We start from the raw sequence: 21,335 nt of genomic DNA on the forward strand, positions 1-21,335 counted from the left end.
ATCGGCATATGAGACCAAAGTTAGGCCCCACTGCCTCGCGACATCAGCCAGCGGTCTCACGTAAAGGTTGAACAACGTGGGGCTCAGCGAGGACCCTTGCGGAACCCCCATGGCCAGAGGCTGGAAACTGGACGTGAAGGGAGGGATGGCCACACTGAAGGAGCGGTTGTCCAGGAAGGAGCGGAGCCATTGCAGCGCCAAACCACTGATACCAATCTCCTCGAGCCGATGCAGGAGGATGCTGTGAGATACCGCATCGAAGGCGGCACTGAGATCTAACAATATCAGCGCCGCCGTCTGACCAGCATCCAACCTTGCACGCAGATGTTCCACCATCACAAGAAGAGCGGTCTCCGTGCTGTGACCAGCACGGAAGCCATTCTGTGTGGGGTCGAGGGCGTTGGTCCGGGCTAGATGTTCTGACAGGGCCAGATTAACATGGGCCTCTGTCAACTTTGCCAGCCAGGGTAGCAGCGAGATGGGACGAAAACTTTCAGGCTTAGACGGGTCCAAGGAGGGATTTTTAATAATCGGGGACACCACCGCCTGCTTCCATTTAGTTGGAACTACCCCCGACTCCAAGGAGAGGTTGACAAGGGAACGCATAACAGGGCGTCCCATAAAGGTCTGGTCTCGAAAGAGAGCAGGTCTCACTGGATCGGATGGAGATCCAGATTTAACTTGCAAAGCAAGTTTATCAAACCCATCCGAGGTGAGAGGGGGAAATGAGAGTAGGGTGATCTGACGAGGTGTCTCATTGGAACTTCCCGACGAGACCCCAATGCTAGGGAATGTCCGATAAATAGCTTGGACTTTTCCCAAGAAATAGGAAGCAAGGGATTCGCAGTGGGAGACAGAACTCTCGGCTGTAGAGGTAGTCCGCTTAGCCATAAGATCTTTAACCGCCTTGAAGATTGCCTTTGACGGGTTGGTGCTGTTCCGGAATTCTTCGGCATAGAAGGCCGCTCGAGCACGACATATGGCCCGATGATAGAGCTTGACGGACGCGGCATATGCAGCTTTTAAATCGGCCCCATATGTCTTCCGCCAAGCCCTCTCCGCCCGTCTATTGGCTCCCTTCAAGGCGCGTAAGGCCCCATCATACGAGGGACTCGACTCACGAGGATTGATCTTAGTCGATACAATAGGTATCAGAGCGTCCAGAGCCCTAGTAAGCCAGGAGCAGAAGAGGTCATACCCCTCGTCTACATTGTTAGATGGGCCCAGGGGCTCCACTAACAGAAGACGATGGAAATCTTCCAGCCTGAGTTTATTCCAAGGTCTCCTAGGTACCCGTCTAGCTGAAGAAGTGGGAGTGGTCGCTGACACGGGACACTGGATAGACACCAGGAAATGGTCAGACCATTCTACTGGAGTAATCGCAGTGATCTTAGCCTCAGTCAGATTGGTGAAAAAAGGGTCAAGAATATGTCCCCCGATGTGAGTAGGCTGGAAAACCAGCTGGGAAAGTTGAAGAGCCTCTAAGTCCAAAGAGATGGTACGAGCTGTCAGACTGGACAGTGTATCGAAATGCAGATTTAAATCACCCAGTATGGAAAAATTGGCGCAGTCAGTGATCAAGGTGCCGACAATATCCGAAAAAGTATTTCTGAACAGCACGTCACTGCCCGGCGGACGATATACCACCATCCCAGAGAGTGTGAACTCTGGGCTGACAGAGACTTTAAAAGAGGCACTTTCACAGCCAGCGATCTTAAGGCTGTTCCACACACAGGGAAAACGAGACCTAACTATCAGCGCTATTCCACCCCCTCTAGATGCTCTATTCAAGGTGTACATAGAATAGTCAGAGGGGCATGCCAGATTAAGAATGGCAGTGTCAGCTTCCTGAAGCCATGTTTCAGTTATGGCGAGGATATCCGGGGCTTCATCCTCAATAAGGTCGTACAAGTTCTGCTGATGTTTCAAGACCGACCTCACATTTAGGTTCATAATCCGCAGAGTGGGAGGAGAGCCCCTACTATGGTGGACGACAGAAGGATATTTCCGGGGGAGAGGCATTGGGGGGTCAAGTATCAGGCCATTGCAGGGACAACGATACGGACCACAGAGAGGGTGGACAAGCGGAAATGTACAGCAGAAGCTCACCTGGCCGATGGAAACCAGGCTCTCCCTGGAGTATGTCCGCATGGCGACGAAACAGAAGTAATGACTATCGCAGACCAGAGCCCGCCACGTCCCGCACGGCCTTAGCGCGGACGGGCGCAGACGGGCAGGACTCTGGCACGACTCCGGCCACGCGAAGACACGCCCGCTGCGCGATCCCGCTGCGCTAGGGGAGGAGCATTAAATATGCGTTCCCCCGCTGGCGCATGCGCAATGAAGCGCTGTTGGTCTAATCCCTCACCTCACCCCAAACCAAGATGTCCGCCACCCCAGGACCGACCCGCCAAGCGGCGGTGAGGGGCACGATTATAGTGCAAGTAAGGGGAGCAGGAGAGCGAGGGTCTGAAAGACCTAAAAGAAAAACAATCAGGTGAGTTATAATTCAGCTAAGCAGCAAGCGCCGTAACGCTCCTGTCCGCAGTGCGCTCCTTGTCAGAGTGTCTGTGAGAGAGAGTCTGTGAGAGAGTGTCTGTGAGTGTGTATGAGAGTGTCTGTGAGAGTGTGAGAGAAGGTATTATTAGTGAGTGACATTCGTATGGAGCACTGGATAGTTTGAAAGCACACCTCGGATTGTCTGATTGGGCGGATAAGAACCACAGGAGTGTGAGTTTAAGAGCGCGTTAAATTGTGTGAAAACGGAACCAGCTGTATGGCGGTGCGACTGGTGCGGCCGCACTGGGCGCTGACCTAGAGGGGGGCACTGACCTTAGTGGGGAGCAAGTTTAGAGATAAAGTGGTATTTAAAAGCACCTGGTGCAGAGTTCTTTGTGCGTCCAGCTTTCAGGCATCAATACAAAAGTCATGATAACTCTTGTAAGAGAGAGAGGAGTTGTATGCAGTGGCAGTTTTGACTCACCATAAATTAGCGCAAAGGGTTAACATGCCTGCTGCAAATTAGAGATCTGTATTTTATGTGGATAGATGAGTGGAGTACTAAAACCAGCCTTTACCAGCGCTTTAAAACCAAGTGAAATGTATTTGAGAGAGAGAGCTGTGGAGAGGTGATGGGCACTTTGCAGGGTGGCAGGGAGGAAATCTGAGGAGAAGGAGGAGGTCATATTGGGGAGGGGGTGGGGGGGCAAATAAAACTGTCACACCAGGTGCCACCAGCGCTAAAAGCACCTTTGGCAGTGTCTGCACGTACACCAGCATCAGGCTTGATCACTCATACACAGACTACATGGGTGACGTGTAGACCATGTACGTACACAATGCATCACACGGCATCGTGCAATCGCACACTGCCCTCGCCATATGTGAAGTCAAATTAACACAACATGCTGATGCATGTGCACCACTTACATGGCTCGAGCTGAAAGCAACCAATCAAATTATACAACAATGCCCCCTGCAGCCAATGCAGGCCCCATTCAGTATGAAGCCTATGGATTTCTGTGGCATATATAGGAGTCTCGAGGGCCCTCATCCTATTCTGCGGGGGTGGGGGGTGGGACAGGGTGAGGCAACATTTCGTATTATGTAACCATGGTGGGTTCATCGATCTTTGTGACTTATATGGACCCGTGATAAATTAAGAATTAACTTTTTTTTTTAAACCCGGCCTTCTGGTGATACAGTGCTACATTATACAACACACAACAATATTATGCACACAACATTATACACACATAGCAGCATGCAGAGGTCTCGTGGCTGTACGTCTACTCTACAGCTGAGAATATGCATGATGGTTAAAATGTTTCCTAAAATAGCACTAGAAATGTACGCATCCAGTTTGTATGAATTTCGGGGCATTCCTAAAAAGAATACTAATGGACTGTGCCATGCCGTCGGCGCAGGGAACAGCGTTCCCATGGATAACATGGATGTCACTGTTCACGTAGACAACATGCGAACTGCAAGGAGGCAGCAAGCGTTGTATTTTGCATGGGTTTCCATTGACAGCAAGGGATCCGTTTCCATTTAGCATTCAGGAAGCACGTCAGAAACAAGCAACTCGTCACCAGCTTTTTTTCTTCAGTATGTGTGCTGTGAGGCCTTACACACGACAGGGAAGCGCTACACAAAAGCTGACAACATAACACGACTTAACATATCCGCAAACTGGCATGCTGTAGATTACAAGGCACAAAATATGTAAACAGAAAAAGTTCATCTTCCCAACTTCTCACACTGCTACGTCATCAGCTGTGTAACTTCTAGCACATAAAACAAGCATTGGCCGCGCGGCCGTAAAAGTAACGCCGCACGGCTGCGAAATGAAATTTAAAAAATAAAAAAAACGCGAGTGGTGACGCGATGGGAAAAAGTGATGTGCACGTCGCGCGCACTTGTGCGCGTAATAGCAAGCTGGTGGCCGGTCTGGGTAGCACTTTTAAACCACCTACAAAATTTCTCGCTAGAGCAGCGCATGCACTGACTCTAGCGAGACCTAAAAATCTACTGCCTTATCTCGGTTTATGGACACCGACCGTGACCTTTCTAACGACATCTTCCAAGTCGGGGGATGTTGGGGTCAGAGTGTTGGAGTTAGAGTGTTGGAGTTTTGACACCCAAAATGAAGGCATTCTTGGCTTGGTAGTCGGATTTGGGAGCACTAAAATCGGGTTTGCTGTGTATGTGTTGGTTTTTCTCGTGATAATATTTAAAAATGTGCTTCTGTCTTTATTTCACTAAGAAAAAAGAGAATTCGTTAATTTTTGGGATCCGGGATTTAAAAATATATACTGACTGCAATACAAAACAGTAGTAAATCTGCAGGCTATGAACAGCTGCGCATGTGTTACTCTTTCTAATTCGCTAACATTGGCAGTAGTATGCTTGGAAAGTTGAACTAGTTGGAGATTTTCAGGCATACTCCTGGCAACGTCTTGTGATGTTTAGATCAAGTATCATGATGTGACTACTGTAGCAGGTAAGCAGTCCTGCTGCTGGGTAAAAATACCGGATGTACAAGCACGTCATCCTCTGGCCAAGCGTGGCCAGTAGGGTACTAATAAAAGAGGGGTAGACTGCTCGAGGGCTACCTCTGACACAAGTGCGCTCCAGTCTCTGTGTCGGTCATTTGAGGTTTGCCACAGTCCTTTGGCACCAGAACACGCACACGGACACCACCACATTGGCGACAAGGGTGGGTCGTGCACCATGCATCGACAAGACCATGGGGCGCATCACACATCGCCCGCATGAAGAAGGACCACCCACAAGCAGAAGGACACATTTTTTTCTTTTTTTAATTTCTTTTATTTGTTTCTCCTTGTCAGGGCATTGTATCTGGTTCAGATACATCAATCGTCACCTTCCACAACACCCTATATATTCTTCAGTCGTTGGTAACAAACTTGGCAACAAGTTCGCAAGCTATCCCATTGACCTTTTCCCTGTGAAGGGAAAAGGTCACGTTAGTCAAATACATACAGTAAATCATTACATTTACTCCACCTGTCTTCATCCGTCCTCTCCTCTCTCCTGTCGCCAAACTGGTTCCTCGATTGAAAGGAAGAATAGACAAAAATAGGTTAGTGGTCCCTCCAGGGCCCCCCTCCAATTAAGGGTAGGGGGGCCCCTTTGGGTCCACTGTCAGAAGGACACATGCCTCACCTACAGACCGGCATCACCGCAAGTACGGGGGCACTGCATCGGCTGTGGACGGGCGTCACCAAAAGAACAGAAATCTCTGCACCGGCTGCCGCAGCTCTCGCCTACTGGGCCCAATGAGCCAACCGTATTGAGTAGCATGTGAGGACAATCCCTGCCCACTTGCAACAACGTGTGCGTCTCTGATGGCTCTCGGTCTGCGAAGAAGCCCGTGTTAGGCCTAGGGAGCAGTGAGACCATCCAGGCTGCTGCTCCAAGCTCCAAAAGCCCCTCCACGAGACAGTGGGAGGCAGGAAAAAAATAAAATAACATTGAACCCACAACAAGACAAGCCAATAAGAGAAAGGAAACACCACCAGAACAAGACCCAGACAGCCACAGATCGACCCAGGCTGCAGCACCGGACCCCAAAAGCATCCCCAGAGGACAAAAGGGCCAAAAGAGAGGCAAGAGGAAGAGGTAACAAAGTGAATAAAGGAAACAACATACACAGCATACAAGAAAACAAAACAAAAGGAAACAAAGATAGATGGGCAAAGTCAGACCACAGATATTCAGTGAAGACCCAAGTTTGAGCCAACATGCCAGAAGAGGCATGAGCCCTGCCTGAACAACAACCCCCGGTACAACACGCCCTCACAGGAGTGCTACCACCATTCAGCGAGCTAACTGACCCAGCGACCGCCTCTCCACGATGGAAAATTTGGATCGAGCGATTGGAAAATTATTTTGTCGCTCCGAGAGAGACCGACGGAGCCTTCAGAAGATTTATTTATTTTTATTTATTTATTTGTAAAGTGCAACATTCATCCTGACGGATTTCATGGCGCTGTCTAATCACTACTCCTCCACTATGCCGGAGAAAAAATATATAAATTATTCAAGCATCTACAAAACACAGGCCCTAAAGCAGACTACGATGCAGCTTTGAGGGCACCCAGTGCACACTTCGACCCGCAGCTAAACCCGGATTTTGAGAGATTCAAACTACACCAAGTCCGACAACGCGAGGGGGAATCCATTGACGCTTTCTATGCTGAACTAGCCAGTACCTGCACAGCAGACGACCAGCCCAAGGAGATCCGGGCGCAGGTCCTTCAAGAATGCAGAGACAAAACGCTGAAAGGCCTGATTCTACGCCAATCCAACATCAGCCTTGAAGACATTCTGATCCAGGCGCAAACACATAACTTGTCTGCTGTACGAGCGACTGAAATGGACCAGGCCTTCACACAAGCCCAAGAGAGACCAGGAAACGTCAAAATAGAGCACGCTGATGCTCTCCAAACGAAGGGCAGCAATGACACTGCCAGGGGACGGAAATTCCCGACAACCAAGTCAAAATGTGGGTACTGCAGCAGAGAAGAACACCACACCAACAAGTGCCCTGCACAAGGCCGCACCTGCTCTAACTCTGAAATCCCCAATCATTTTGCATCAGTCTGCAAGATCCAAGGCAAAGGAGACAAAGACAACAGATCGCTCCTCCCCAGAAGATGATGAGAAAGAGACTTTTCTCATTTCCTTCACTTGGGAGGTGAAGCGTCGCAGGAGACCGCAACCAATATATATCGTCCGAGTTGTTGGATTAGAAGTGAAAGCCATCATTGCCACTGGAACCTCTGTAGTGTAGTTCCTATATCCCTGATAGGCTCTGCGCATTGGAATAATATACACTATAGTTTTGACATAGGACTGAGGTCAGTATGCCTCTATCGAATACACTAAACTTAATTACTTGTGTGTGCCAGCTAACTCAGAGGTCACTAGAAACTTCTCGAATATACAAGAAGGGATTAGTTTCTGACAACCGCATAAACATGACAACTTTGTTTCCCTTAGAGTCGGAACAATCTCAGAACCGTGGAAACAATAGATAACAGTTTCACTCAGTCAATCGTGCATGCTTCGTTTCTACAGAGTTGCACAGAAAGAGAGAGAACGGTGTTTCAATAAAAGGGGTTTATTGAACAGTCTTATTTCTCATGCAAGAGATATGAACTGCTACAATCGTAAGACAGGATGCGAAGTACAATACGTGCAGAGTTAGCAGTGAGATAAAATAATACTGCAATCGCATGGTTTGTAGCTATGACATATATTCATAAAACAAACACAAAGAGTGGTATCAGTTCCTAAAGAGAAAGGACAGTGTAAGTTCTGGCAGTCCAGGTCGGATCTGCTTCTGGGGGTGGGTGTCTCAAAAGACAGGTAGTAGAGTATGTGTAGAGTAAGGTAATGGTACTCCTGTGCGGGTGATAGTTGTGCCCTCACACACCCTAGCGGGTGCATAGCATCATCATTAGGCAAAGCTCCTCGTGGGGGTGGCGCTGCAGTCCCTCACGGGCCCTCTTCGAGGGCGCTCTGTTGGAGATCTTTTTAGGAGTCGCCGCAGTTGTGCATGTGGGTGTGTGGGTTGGGTGGGAGGTGGTGAAATAAAATGACCCGTTGGTACGCTTGTAGTTTTATTAATGAGTCCTCAGGGTCAGGTTTAAAAATAGATCGGGGATAGAGGCGCAGATAGCTCTTGAATGAGTAGGGGGAGGTAGAATTTTTCTCCCGCTGCTCTCAACCCGTGTGTGAATCTAAAGTGAGATAGTGAGTGAATAGTGGGTGGTCGACATATTTTGTGCTTCCCGTGGTCCCTAATAGATCCCTTAGCGCTTCATCAGGACCTTTGTACAAGCAAGGAAAGAGAGGGGAATCAGGGAGGAAGACACCCTATAGTCCCTTGTTCCCATATGAAGATGCGTCGTAGATATTAATAATTGGGCACGTCTTATTCGTGTCCCATACTCGAAACCTGGTAGAGACAAGGAGAGAGAAGGGGGAGAGAAAAGGACAAAATGAAAAAGAACACACCATGATATTGGTCATGTGACAAAAGGTGTAGCATCATTCGCAGCATGCATCAATCCATGTATTATAGGGACATGAGCATGCAGAGGAGAACGATGCAGGTAAGGATCTGATGGTGATCAGCTTACCGGGTGGTCATAGTAAGGATAAACAAAGGGGTCAAAAAAACTCAGGGGGTGGGATATAAACAATGATAGCAGCGTTCATAACCTTTTATATAATTTAAAATCGTCAACAAAGTGCCGCATGGTCAACTCCCGGGGATGGCGTGTTGATTAGATACAACCAAGACACTGGCTAGTGTGGGAAAAAAGCAGCAGGAAAAGCATGTATATTGCGTGTCCATTGTTACTAGGTACAATCACTTAACACAAGGGTGTAGAACCTAGAAGAAGTGAGATGCATTATAATTGGCCTAGATGTCTTGATCACAACGAGGCCAATTATAATGTATCTCACTTCTTCTAGGTTCTACACCCGGCATTTGTCCACGTGGCTCCTGTTCTCGAGAAGGTGTTTGCAGTCTTCAGTCTCCCGACAGAGATTAGAAGTGACAACGGGCCCCCGTTCCAAAGCGTGGAGTTCGCTGACTTTCTTGGACAGAGAGGAATCCTCCACTGTCGTATCACCACGCAGTGGCCGCAAGCCAATGGCGATGTGTAAAGGTTCATGTGCACGTTAAGCAAAGCACTTTGCATTGCCACAATCAAACAGGCTGAGTGCAAGCGATACCTACACTCATTTTTCAGAGGATATCGGAGCTCTCCCCACTACACGGCTCAACAAACCCCTTGGGCCCTGATGTTCAATGGTCCACGGAGGGACTTCATCCCCAAATGCCCAGGGTGGGCGTCGCCGCCTCATGATGCACAGGGAACACAAAGACGCAGTGAGTGGGGCAACACTCAAGCCAGTCTATGGCGCCGAACCAGATCAAGATCACTTCATCAAGGCGATTCAGTCATCATCAAAGACCGCCGACCTGAGTGGAAATTCAGGACACCCTATGAGCCCTGGATCTGGACAGTCACTGCCAGTGATGGTACCATGGTGACAGCCAGGAAAGGACAGGAAGAAGTTTCATGGAACATTTCATGGTTCAAGGAAGTTGAAGGCTGTTCAACAGCGAAGACAACATCGGTTGGCAGGAATACGAGGATGGCGACACCAGTGAGAACGGTAATGAGGGTCAAAACCCAGGGAGCCCCTCGAAGACCAACAAAACATTCCGCTGAGTGTGCTCCCTACAAGTAACCCGCCCACTTGCAGCCAGTCCCATTGATACAGCCTCTGGCCGAATCCTCAACCGAGCCAACGGCTCAAAGACTTTGTATGTTGAACAGACTGAAGGTTAATCTTTAAAACCAAGTTGGGGAGGGATGTATCAGATCAGCGGTCCTACTGCTGGGTTGAAATACCAGATGTACAAGCATGTCATCCTCTGGCCAAGCGTGGCCAGAGGGGTACTAATAAAAGGGGGGTAGACCGCTCGAGGGCTACCTCTGACACGAGTGCACTCCAGTCTCTGTGTTGGCCATTTACGACGTGCCACAGGCACCAGAAAACACACACACACACACACCTACCTACCTACCTACTTCCAAAATGCAGATTTTATACACAGTACAGTTCCTCAGTAGAAAAGGCTGTTTTAACTTTGGATTTTAGTTTATCCTCCATGAGTTGAAATCTTTTTCTTCGTGAAGACATCCTTTCACCCACACAATATTCTGAGGTATTACATTACTATTCCTACCCAGCGCTATGCTAGAGTAAATCTCTGAAAAATCGCACAGTAGGGAAGGGTCAGTGGGGAGTTTGTGAATGCCTACAAACTAGGTAGTTGTTTGCCATTCACAAACTCTAAAGATAAATCATGGTTGATCTATCCACACCACACTCTTTGCATGTACCTTATTACTGCACACTTGTACAAAGTTGACAGTGATGTGGTACTAAGTGCTAGGCATCCAACGTGCATACCCGAGACACCCAAGGGTGTTTGCGCGCTTTACAAGTTGCTTAAATAAAATAAATACCCGACAGGCATAAATCTTCACCTGTCAATTTGACTTTGTGAATGGCATGGAACAGCCAGACTACAGAACGCAACGACCCTCTTGGTAGTTTTGTGCTTCATATTGCAGAGCTAGACCTAAACCTAAAACCAGCCCTTGAAAATGGTTTCATTCCAGTTCCTTATTACACGGAGCAAGCACACCAAGACTGTCCGACCCTCCCTATGAAGGTTTGCTCTTTTCCACCCACAAAATCTGAAACACATTTGGGGACTTACAATTGAGAGCATAATTTTCCAAAAATATTTAATCAATAAAAAAATTGGTACCAAATTAACCAAAATAGTCTAAAAGCTGCATCCACATGTTTCTGTCATTTCATGGGTGCAGCACCCCTTCGTCATCTCACCCTCCACCCTGTCGACCACCCCTTTACTCGTTGTCAGGGTCTATCTTAATGCGTCTCTCTAACACTCGCCTAGCATGTTTCGCCTCCCAAGGTAATCAACTCAATTCCAGACCAATTTCAGCTCAAAACAGCACGCCCTGGCTCTCATATTTCCTTGGGGCCTCTCTTTTCACTTGAATGGATGTGTTGCCTTTTGCCACTTTAGGGAGCTAGCATACTACAAAGTCAGTTGAAAAAAAGCACATAAAAACTCAGAGCAGAGGTGTTTGGGGTAGCCCAGTGTAGTTGGCCACGTGAAGCATAGGATGTCATAGAATTTTTTGCAACGCTCCATTATGCCACAACTTCTTGCTTTCTGGACGTGTAGTTTTGGCTTTAAATTTAGAAACGTGACTGTGGGTTTGAATTACCATCAAGCACAGACAGGACTGTACGGCGCTGAACCAGTACACTTATTTACAAGCCCCTTGCGCCGCCATTGCGTCACTTTTTTCCCATACATAATAAAGTGACGCACCGGCGGCGTAAAGGCTTGTGAATAAGCCCCTTAGAACGCGCAAAATTTATAGATAATCCCCATACTGCCCGCCACAAGCGAGCTTCCTCGTGCCTGTTAACCCCGCATACAGCAATAAATAATCCCCATACTGCCCGCCACAGGCGAGCTTCCTCGTGCCTGTTAACCCCGCATACACTTCATGCACGGCTAAGCCTTTTAAAATAAAACCCGGCCTCTGGTCACGTGCTCGCTTCCTTTCCTGGCGGCTCTCACGCTGTATCTCGTAACTGTCACCAGTGACCAGGAAGTCGCAGCAGTGAGCTCTGCGGTGCTGGCTGTGTCAGCCGCTTGCAGATTCTCCTCAGAGCGGCTTCGGGAGATGTCGGGCTAGCGGCGTACCTGCTTTTCTTTTGTTGAAACGGGCATGCTAGTGGGCAGTTTTGCTGCTTTCTTCGCTGGACCGGACAGCCTGCTTTCTGTGAGTACATGGGGCAAGGGCCATAAGAGCGGTGAAGAAAGTTTGGTAGTTTTGAATTGAAGGCGGGGTGGGGGTAAGTTTTGTTTCCGTTTCCTGGCATTTGAGTTCTGGTTACTTCTAGCACCCTGAAAAGAAAGACTGATGCTTTTAAGTCTTGAGACACTAACCTCTCCCAGTCCAGGGATTTTCTTTAGCAACCATATGCATTCTGGGACTGGAAACGCAGTTTCATGTCATTTCAGCCAGGCCATGTCTAACACGGTTTACAGTATTGACTACCATTTGAGCAAGCAATGTCCAAGCCAATATGTTTCGCTTATAAGAGATCGATTGACTTTGTCAATGCTTTTAGACATATTGTACAGCTGCGCGGTGTAGTATGGTGAAGTTATGTATATAGTCATGTTATTGTAGTACGGTATAGTTATGTATATAGTTATGTTACTGTATTATCCATTGTTTACAGCTTTGCATGTTTGGCATCATTGCATCCTGGAAGGAGAATGTAGGATGGATTCTCTGGTCACGCGGACAGCATTCTTGTCCTAGCTGCTAAGACCAGAGCTTCCTTTTCTCTGCTCCTCCGTCTCTGGTTGTATGGAATGGAAATCCTCGTTCCTATCTCCCGAGCACCAATTGTTCATCTCTTATTTCCACCCAACCACACGCGGGCTGCAGGGCGACATGGCTGAAAGTAAAGAAAATAATAGCCGTACGAGGTGGCAAATGCTGATTGCAACACAACTTCTTTCCTATACTTTAAGCCATGTTGCACAGCAACAAGTGCTGCTGTGCAGCGTGTTTTAAAAAAACATTGACACAATCAGTAGATGTTGCATGGGCAAAACCTGTTGACTTTTCCAATGCTTGTTTCTTGCCATTATTTACGTTGTGCATGCACTGAAAGGACCAATGTTGTCAAAATACAGCAACACAGCACTACACACCATTTTAAGACATTACCATAGCACACTAGATTGTCAGTGATGTGTCAACCTGGGAAGTGGCAGCATTAGAGTAAGGAACCCGCAAGTTGGGCAGCTTAATTAAGAACCAGTGTTGAGGACCAAGGTGGCTCAGTGAGTTGAACAATCAATACTGACAAATGTGATTGTCAATACTGACAAATGTGATTGTCTGAAGGACACACGTGGAAGACCCTGCTATAATTCCCAGACTTTCCACTGCTTAGAAACGACAATAGTGCTTTAATAAACGTTATAAAAACGTATTATTAAGAATAAAGCAGTGGTCGAAGTGTGCGGCATCTGCAGGGCACGGCAATCCCCTACTGCTTTTATTAAATAGATTTATGACCCCCAACTTTTCTATTGTAAACATGCGTCCCAGACCTGCAGAAATAGCCAAGGCCTACAGATAGGCTTGGTGATCGTGGCTGCTGGGGGACGGGGTGGGTGGGCAGAGGAGGAAAAGGACTCTTTTCCTTCTTGTCCAGAGAAGACCAGGGCAGTGTCGATTTCTGCTGGCACCCCCTCTCTTTCTTTCTCTTATTCCCTCGCTTTCTGTCTAGCTCCTCCTTACTAAAAACCATGACTTCAAGAACACATTTTGTTTTCCAATTAATCCATCAATCAGCTATTGCAGGGCATCCTAGATTGGGAGTACACCAATCCGGGATGCCCTGCAATGGCTGATTGATTGATTAATTGGAAAAAAAATTGTGTACCGCGGCTCTGTGTTCACGGATGTGGTCTTTTTAAACCATACTGCTCATGTTTCGTAAGGATATAAGCAATGGACATTGAAAAGGGTCCCTTCACGGCCCTATAGTCATGTCCTTAACTTTTCAGGCAAAAGCACTCACTAATTTCTGAATACTGAGTGTAAAAGCGTTATGGTAGCCATGCTGTTCCTGCTTACTTTGCACAAGCTTTATTTAATCATGCGTTCCCTGTGAGTGTTTGCTTATTCCAGGATGTTGGTACTTTTTTTTTTTAGGCAGCATATTGCTCTTGTCTAGTGCGGAATTTGAATTGAGTTGCATCCAGGTGTTTCTAGCGGGGCACATTTGAGTTGTAGTTTAAGGCAGTGCGAGTTTCTCTCATTGGAGGAGAGGATGTGGCATTATGGTCAGATATGCCAAATTTGAAAGTGGGGAACCAGGTTCAGCCTTCATGACCAGTCCCCCAGACCACTGTCCTATGGGAGCACAATCCCATGCTAGAACAGAGGGGCATATTATCAAGACATGCGATAAAATTATCGCTGCTTTAGCGGCAGAAAACTGCCGCTAAAACAGCGATAATGGGCTTTATAATATGCTCTATGGATTTCCAATTGAAGCCCATGTTAGATGTGAAGGACATCTAACCTGAGCTTCAATTGAAATTCCATAGAGCATATTATCAAGCCCATTATCGCCGTTTTAGCGGCAGTTTTCTGCCGCTAAGGCGGCGATAGTTTTATCGCCTGTCTTGATAATATTCCCCTTAGAAGGCCCGCAAGACCTTAGAAACCCCGGTGTCTTAGCACCAGCAGGTGGACCCTAGCGGTGGCAAGTGTTGGGTAACCTTGAAGGCCAGTCCACCACAATCCATACTGAAGTTCACCGCCGGTCTTACAGGCAGGCCTATAAAGCACACCCTAACTAGCATTGACTCTGAGGTCACAGGACCTTTGAGAAGGGCCGGCTCTAGGGTGGTGTGACTGCACCAGGCGCTGACTTTGGGTGTGGGCGTTGTGTTTGGCAGTATATTATGGTTTTAAAAGCACTTGCTGCCTCCTTCCTGGTCTCTAGCAATTTTAAGCAACAATAAAAACATCATGATAACTCTGGTGATTAATGTTCTTCCTAGAGAGAGATCAGAGTTTTGTCTAGCGGAAGTTTTGACTCATGGAAAGGTAGCGCAAAGGGTTAATGTGCCTGCTGCAAAGAACATGTACCATGAAGATCACTAAGTCCACATAATGTAAATAGGCCAGTGGGTCACTGCTTTTGTCAGAGAGATCCTTTTGTTACTTGCAGTTTATAACTTAAAATCCTAACATAGAACAGTGAGCTATTAACTGTCACCTAAGAGCTGCATGCAAACTGCCAGGTATAAATTGGAGCGTTATGGTTTTTCCCCCAGTCTTTGATTATCCCAATGTTGAAAAAGTATTAATTTAGATCGAAATCAATTCTGATTATTAAAGAGAACCCCCAACCTTGGTATTATGTTTTAAATTCTGAGTTTGTGTTTCTCCAGACCAATAACTATTAAACTACACTGCCTACTAGTATGGTTGTCATGTGACTCCTACACCTTGTAGTCCTTTGTCTAATGTAACATTTCCTATATTGTGATTTACACATGTATAATTGCTTGTCGCTGTGTAATGTGTGTGATGTAAAGTGCTCTAACACCCGAAACTGGTATGAGTGGTGCTGTAAATTAAAAGCATCTGAGAGAGAGTGTGGTTATGGAGACTTGAGGGGCACTGTTCAAGGATGGTAGTGAGGGAATCCATGACAGAGGTGGTCATTGGGGGGCACCAACAAACCTTGTTCCACAGGGCGCCAACAGCGCTAAAGTGGGCCCTGCCCTGCAGGCTATTCCGCCTCACCCATTGGTATCTCCATTGAGCTTGTTTCAGCAGTAGTAGCTGCAACTCACCAGGGATCGACAATGCAGGATTTTCACACACACCATACTAAGTTGACAAACTTCAGTCTCTCTGCTTCTTGCACAACACCTTTAACATGTGCTGCCTGCTTTGGGGCCACTGGAATTATGCAGCAAAAGAGGACAACATTATGCCACAGTGTTGACTAAATAATGCAGCAAAAAAAAGGCTGCAACGTAATGCAGTATATTTTCTGATACTTTATTATTTTTACACACGCTAACAGTCTCTGGAAAGAGTTTGCCTTATAAGTATCAGTGTAACATAAAAATACAGCAGTGAGAAAGGTGATCAGTCAACCTTTACAAAGAGCCATCCACTCTGCAGCAACACAAGTCCCATTTTTAGTAACTTTTGATCTGTTTGAACTACAAACAATTTAATAGTTAAAATTGTCAGATTATTCAGCAGATGTTATATGTAGCAAATATGGCAGAGCCATAATTATTTAGGAAACATTTGCAAACTAGGATATTTTGCCGTTCACGTTTGAAATGCTCTTGTGGAAAGGGAGAAGTACTGATGACTGAAACTCCATGGCTCAGAGACAAATGGCTTGTGCTTCTACTTTTAAGCGTATTTGAGACATTCTGTGGTTGGAAACGTATCCCACCTTGGGAATATATTTTAATGTCATTAACTCATATTAAACCTTAAATAATCATGTATATCCATTGATTGAAATAAATAACATAAGCTGTAACTGATCCGTGAAATGCCAAACAAATACTAAAAATTGGGGTGTTTTGTGCATTCTGACTCCACCCACTGATCCAATCCTCGGGTTATTCCCGCCCTCTGATTATCCGCCCACAGTTCCCCCTACTCCCCCACAACCCCCTTCGACCACTGGAATAAAGACAGGCCCATCCATGGACCAATATGTCAAATACAAACCAGGGCAAATGTAATAATAAATACAAGAAGCTCGCAGTTAAGGTGTGTGCCCATAAATTATTCCGCCCAGCACGGTGATTAGTTGTTAAACAACACTAAATCAATTGAGTGATTACCACTCCGGCCTCTGCTCATATTTGAGAAGGGTTCTCATAACACCGCCAGGCTGATTACCCCCATGAGCACCCTCTGCAGAAATGCCAACGCAGCCCCAAGCTGCAGACAGGCTCCAAAGCAAAACGCAGGGTCCACCTAGTCTCGCATACCGAGCGAATGCAGCATAGACTGTGAAGCTTGCACAGCTCTGAACGATGTGTAATGTATCTGCCAAAGCAATATGAAGAAGTTGCTCTGCAGGATGCAAGATGTTCGCGTCACCAGCAAAAGCCAAAATAAACAAAAACTATCTACCTTTTTGAAGTGCTAAGGATTGCCTAAAGAATGTTTGCAATGGGGTGTGGCTGGCGAGCCATCATGGGGGCCTGACGTTAATAGAGTTGCCGTCTTACCACAAAAGATCCTCTTTCGTGCAGCTCCACGGGACCTGGTAAGGTCGGTGGTAAAGGGATGAAAGCTGCATCTACACTGTCATCTATGCACTTGTAAAGCACAACTTGTGCTCGGACACGGCGCTTTGCTGAAAATGGTGAAAAAAAATACACGAAACAGGACTGAGGTTTTGGGGGGAGAAGTAAACGACCTAACCCCTCCAGGTATGCTCGTCTCTAGCCCCTCCCACTTTTCATGGTTTTTTGATGCACAAGCATGTTAGCGGCGCTGCCTGCCATGCAGAAAGCTGCACCGGTTCCTCTGACGTACAAAGAACAACGTTTGTGAATGTGTGTATGTAGGGGGATGCAAACAGTGTAGCAATCTCGTACAATGCCCTGTAACACCCAAAATGGGATGGCTTTAAGCATAAAAAAGCGCTATAGCGCAGTCACTGGAGGCTGCGTCAAAAGCACTTTTTTAGGTCGAGCCTGGGCAGCGCATGCGCTACCCTGCGCGGCATGCTGTATTCGAACATGGGCTTGAAGCCCCGGCCACTCTCCACCCATATTTGCCATTGGCTTGTGTCATTGTCCTACATAAATGCTGGCTTCTGATTCTTCAATAGGGTTGTTAGTCCCTCCTTAGTACCACCTTGTCTTCATTTGTAACCTCCCATGAGGACTGGCCCTTTTACTTCTGTTGGGTATGCTTTATTTAGTCTGTAAGCACTATTTTCTTTAATAAGTTTCTGCTATTGCAGGCCCGACATGCTTTCCTGCAACATTCAGCGCACCATGCGTGATTCCACTTTCCAAGCAGCCTGGGACAATGGCGGCTGCTTCTTTGAAATTAAATAGGTCTCGCATTTACAAGAGTTTGAGGTGTTGGCATTGTAAATGACAATGCCTTTTATTTATGTGTTAATTATCAAAACCAATAAAAGGCATTTTAATTTACAACGCCAATAGCTTAAACTCTCGCAAATGCGAGACTTTTTGCATTGCAAATGCTCATTTAAACTTACCTTAAGATGCCTAATTACACAAAATCGCATAGTACGCCCGCTGCAATTGGGAGAGCTGGTGGGGTGGCGAGGATGGAGCTTATGGGAACAAATGTTTGTGGTGGTGGGAAAAAAATGGATTTAAGGGGAGGGGGACCATTTTTTTCTTGGTGGGGAGATCGCTTCCTTACATTACTTCACCAGCGTGAAATATAAAGGTATAAAGCAAACCTTTACTCCACATTAAATTTTTTTTCGTTCTTTCCTTTATTAAATAAATCTAGTTATGAAAATGGACCGGAAAAGACACTGTGAAGGTCGTGACTGCCAACATAGTCACAAGTTTTGGGGTTTTCTTACCTTTCCCGATAGTCACACCACTCCTCCCCTCAGACTATCCATTTTTCCTCCCTAACCCCTAAATTTAGTACTGTCGGTATTAAGCTCCAACCTTGTGTCTGTAGACCCTGAGTCGGTGCCTTACGATCTAAGAATAACACCGGTAGATGTTTTTTTGTGCTCTTAAGTTAGACTTTGGTACGTTAAAAATAAATTGTGAATTAGTGTCAAAATTACAGAAAAAGAGATATGTACACATCAAATAAGAGGTGAAAATGTAATACATTCTTAGTAATTGCTAACATGATCTGCGATATCGAACCCAAGCAGATTAATGGAAATATACAAATGCAAGATACAGGTAAATGTCAAAGCTCAACATCAAAGGGTGCTGACTAGGCCTGCGTGGTGAACTTCGCTCCGTTCGCGTTCGAGTTTTTTCTGCGATCGCGAACGGTAAGTTCACGAGCTGCCGCTCGGGTAGTATTTCTACCGAAGCGGCAGGAATACCAGCACAAACTGCAGTTCGCACTGCACTCTGCCACTCGTGGAACTTTGCGGAGTTTGTTTGTAACTTCGCGGAGTTCCACGTAGCAAAACTCTGCGAACTACGCCCCTGGTCTGCAGGGTTAAGCAGTAAGCTCCTCCGCTTGGTGTCCACGACTGTCCACTAACCGAACTGAGCTGAATATTTCTGGTAAAACCTGGTTTGGTGGCTGTGCAGTAAGACCATCTGCTCGAAAGTCAAATTATTTTTTTATCAAACTTTTTTTTTAATTGAAAAATTGGCATGTTAAACAGTAAAGACACAGCATTGCACATGTAATTATTGGCAGAGACCCCTTCACCACAGTGCACCATAAATGTGTTTGGGAATATCACCTCATCCAATATCGTGAATCCCATCTCCCTCACCCCCCCCCTCCTACGGCGGCTCACATATCTCTCCCCAAAATGTATTCCACGGCCCCAAATCTGAGACCACTTCTTCGGGCATCCCCTGGAAACATAGATAGGTATCTCAGTCACCATACACCAGTCCATGTCTCTGGCCCAGTGCGCTATGCTTGGTGATGTCAGAGCCCTCCACAATCGTGCGATATTCCGCTTGGCCACCATGAAGCCCAACGTGACCCATATCCTCTCTTTGGCCGTAAGATCAGTGGGGTCCCATATGTTTAACAAAATCAATTTGATGTTGCAATGTAACTGTTGCCCCAGTACTTCTCCCATCATCAAAACCACCCCATCCCAGAATTTCTGAACCATCTCACATTCCAAAAGTGTATGGATGAAGGTGCCCTCCTGCCCACAGAGCCGTGTACAGCCACTATCCTGGGTGTATCCCATGTGAACCAGCGAGGGACAAGACAAGTACATCCTGTGGAGAATTTTTAACTGAACCAGTCGGTGTCTGGAGGAGATGGTTATTTCGCGGGGAAAAGCCACAGCGGCTCGCCATTCCTCATCGTCCTAACCTGCTATGTCATGGTCCCATTTACCCCTTAGCTGTGTTAAGGGATCAGTCATATTATTGATGAGTTTCCTGTATATGAGGGATATGGCCTTTTCTGGCAAATCGCCATCTAGAATCCTGTCCTCTAAAGGGGAGGATTCCGGGAGATCCATTCCTTCAGGGAGAGCCGAGGGTAGTGCTTGTCTAATTTGGAGATATCTGAACTGTTCAGAGCTAGCCATTTCAAACTCTTGGCATAGTTGGGAGAACGACATGACGTTTCCGGATTTCCAAAGATCCACGATTCTGGAAATACCAATGGTGTCCCATTTATCGAACCCCAGGGAACGCGACAATCGACCCAGCTGGTCGCAGTGCCAGATGGCATAGTTTGAGTAAGTTTGCCCTCCCACCCCAGGCTTTTAGTAGCGTCTCTCCAAATTTGCACTGCGTGCTTGTTCGGACCGGACAAGACATTGTTCTGAGACTTTGTGTATAGTGTACCCTCAAACCCACCCCCAGGGAGGAGCCATCGATTGATCCGAAAGGCCGGGTCGTCGTGCCATCTATAGGTGCCTTGATTAATGGCAGTGAGCTGCGAGGCCCAGTAGTATCTTTTCATGTCGGAGAGTCCGATGCCCCCGTCGAACCATCCCAGTGTGAGCTTATGTGTGGCGATGCAAGGTGGTTAACCCGCCCATAGCAAATCCCGTACGGTACCCTCCAGTTCTTTAAATACGCCGCCGCGATTGGAAGAGAAGTGTTCTGCAACACGTATAAAAGACTGGGGAGGGACATAATTAATAGGGTAGCACGTCCCAGGAGGGTCAAGGGGAGTGATTTCCAGTGCTGAACATCGGATTTAAGGCGCGCCAGTGGTGGACGGATGTTGGCATCATAAAATCGTGTCAGATCTTTAGATACCCAAATTCCCAGATATTTGAAGCCTTCAGTGGCTTCCGCCAACTGGTAATCCCAGGGAAGTTGAGGTCGTTGCCCACTTAGAACGTAAAGCACCGACTTGGACCAATTAATCCGGTAGCCTGCGAATCTGCCAAAAATGTGGACTGAGTCCATCACCACATTAAGAGCCTTCGCCGGGGATGCGAGATAAAGCAGGATATCATCTGCGTACAATGATATACGGTCCTCCCACCCATCTGTCCATTTAAGGCCCCGAATAGCGGGGTACTGCCGGATCCACGCTGCGAGAGGTTCCAGGGCCAAGGCGAAGAGGAACGGTGACAGGGGGCAGCCTTGCCTGGTTCCCCTCCCCAAAGAAAAGACAGGAGACTTCCAATTGTTTACGACCACTTGCGCCAACGGTTGATTAAAGAGAAGACGCACCCAGTTGATAAATTACGGACCGAACCCCAGCCTGCAAGGCCCGCAAACATGTAGGGCCATTCAATGGTGCCGAAGCAGCGTCCAGTGATACCACTACAGTATCCTCACTGATCGTACCAGCCCTACAGAGCACTGCATGCGAACGACGGAGGTTAAGAGACGGCTCGAAAGTCTAATTGATGCACATGTAGAAAGGTGACATCCAAGCCCAAGTCCAGTTACAGCT

The 21,335-nt window shown here is 47.0% G+C and overlaps 1 protein-coding gene across 2 annotated transcripts in view; it reads left to right on the top strand.

The window, feature by feature from the left end:
* Positions 1-11,756: 11,756 nt before the first annotated feature.
* Positions 11,757-21,335, top strand: part of PIK3R6 (phosphoinositide-3-kinase regulatory subunit 6) — a 521,088-nt gene continuing 511,509 nt past the window's right edge. The window contains exon 1 of one of the 2 annotated variants that reach the window (XM_085616834.1): positions 11,757-11,948. The gene's annotated coding sequence lies outside the window, so the exon portion shown is untranslated. The remainder of the gene's footprint in view (positions 11,949-21,335) is intronic. The other variant, XM_085616836.1, reaches the window with a different exon arrangement.

Source organism: Triturus cristatus, chromosome 7 (assembly GCF_964204655.1).
Source record: "Triturus cristatus chromosome 7, aTriCri1.1, whole genome shotgun sequence".
Classification (NCBI taxonomy): Eukaryota; Metazoa; Chordata; class Amphibia; order Caudata; family Salamandridae; genus Triturus; species Triturus cristatus.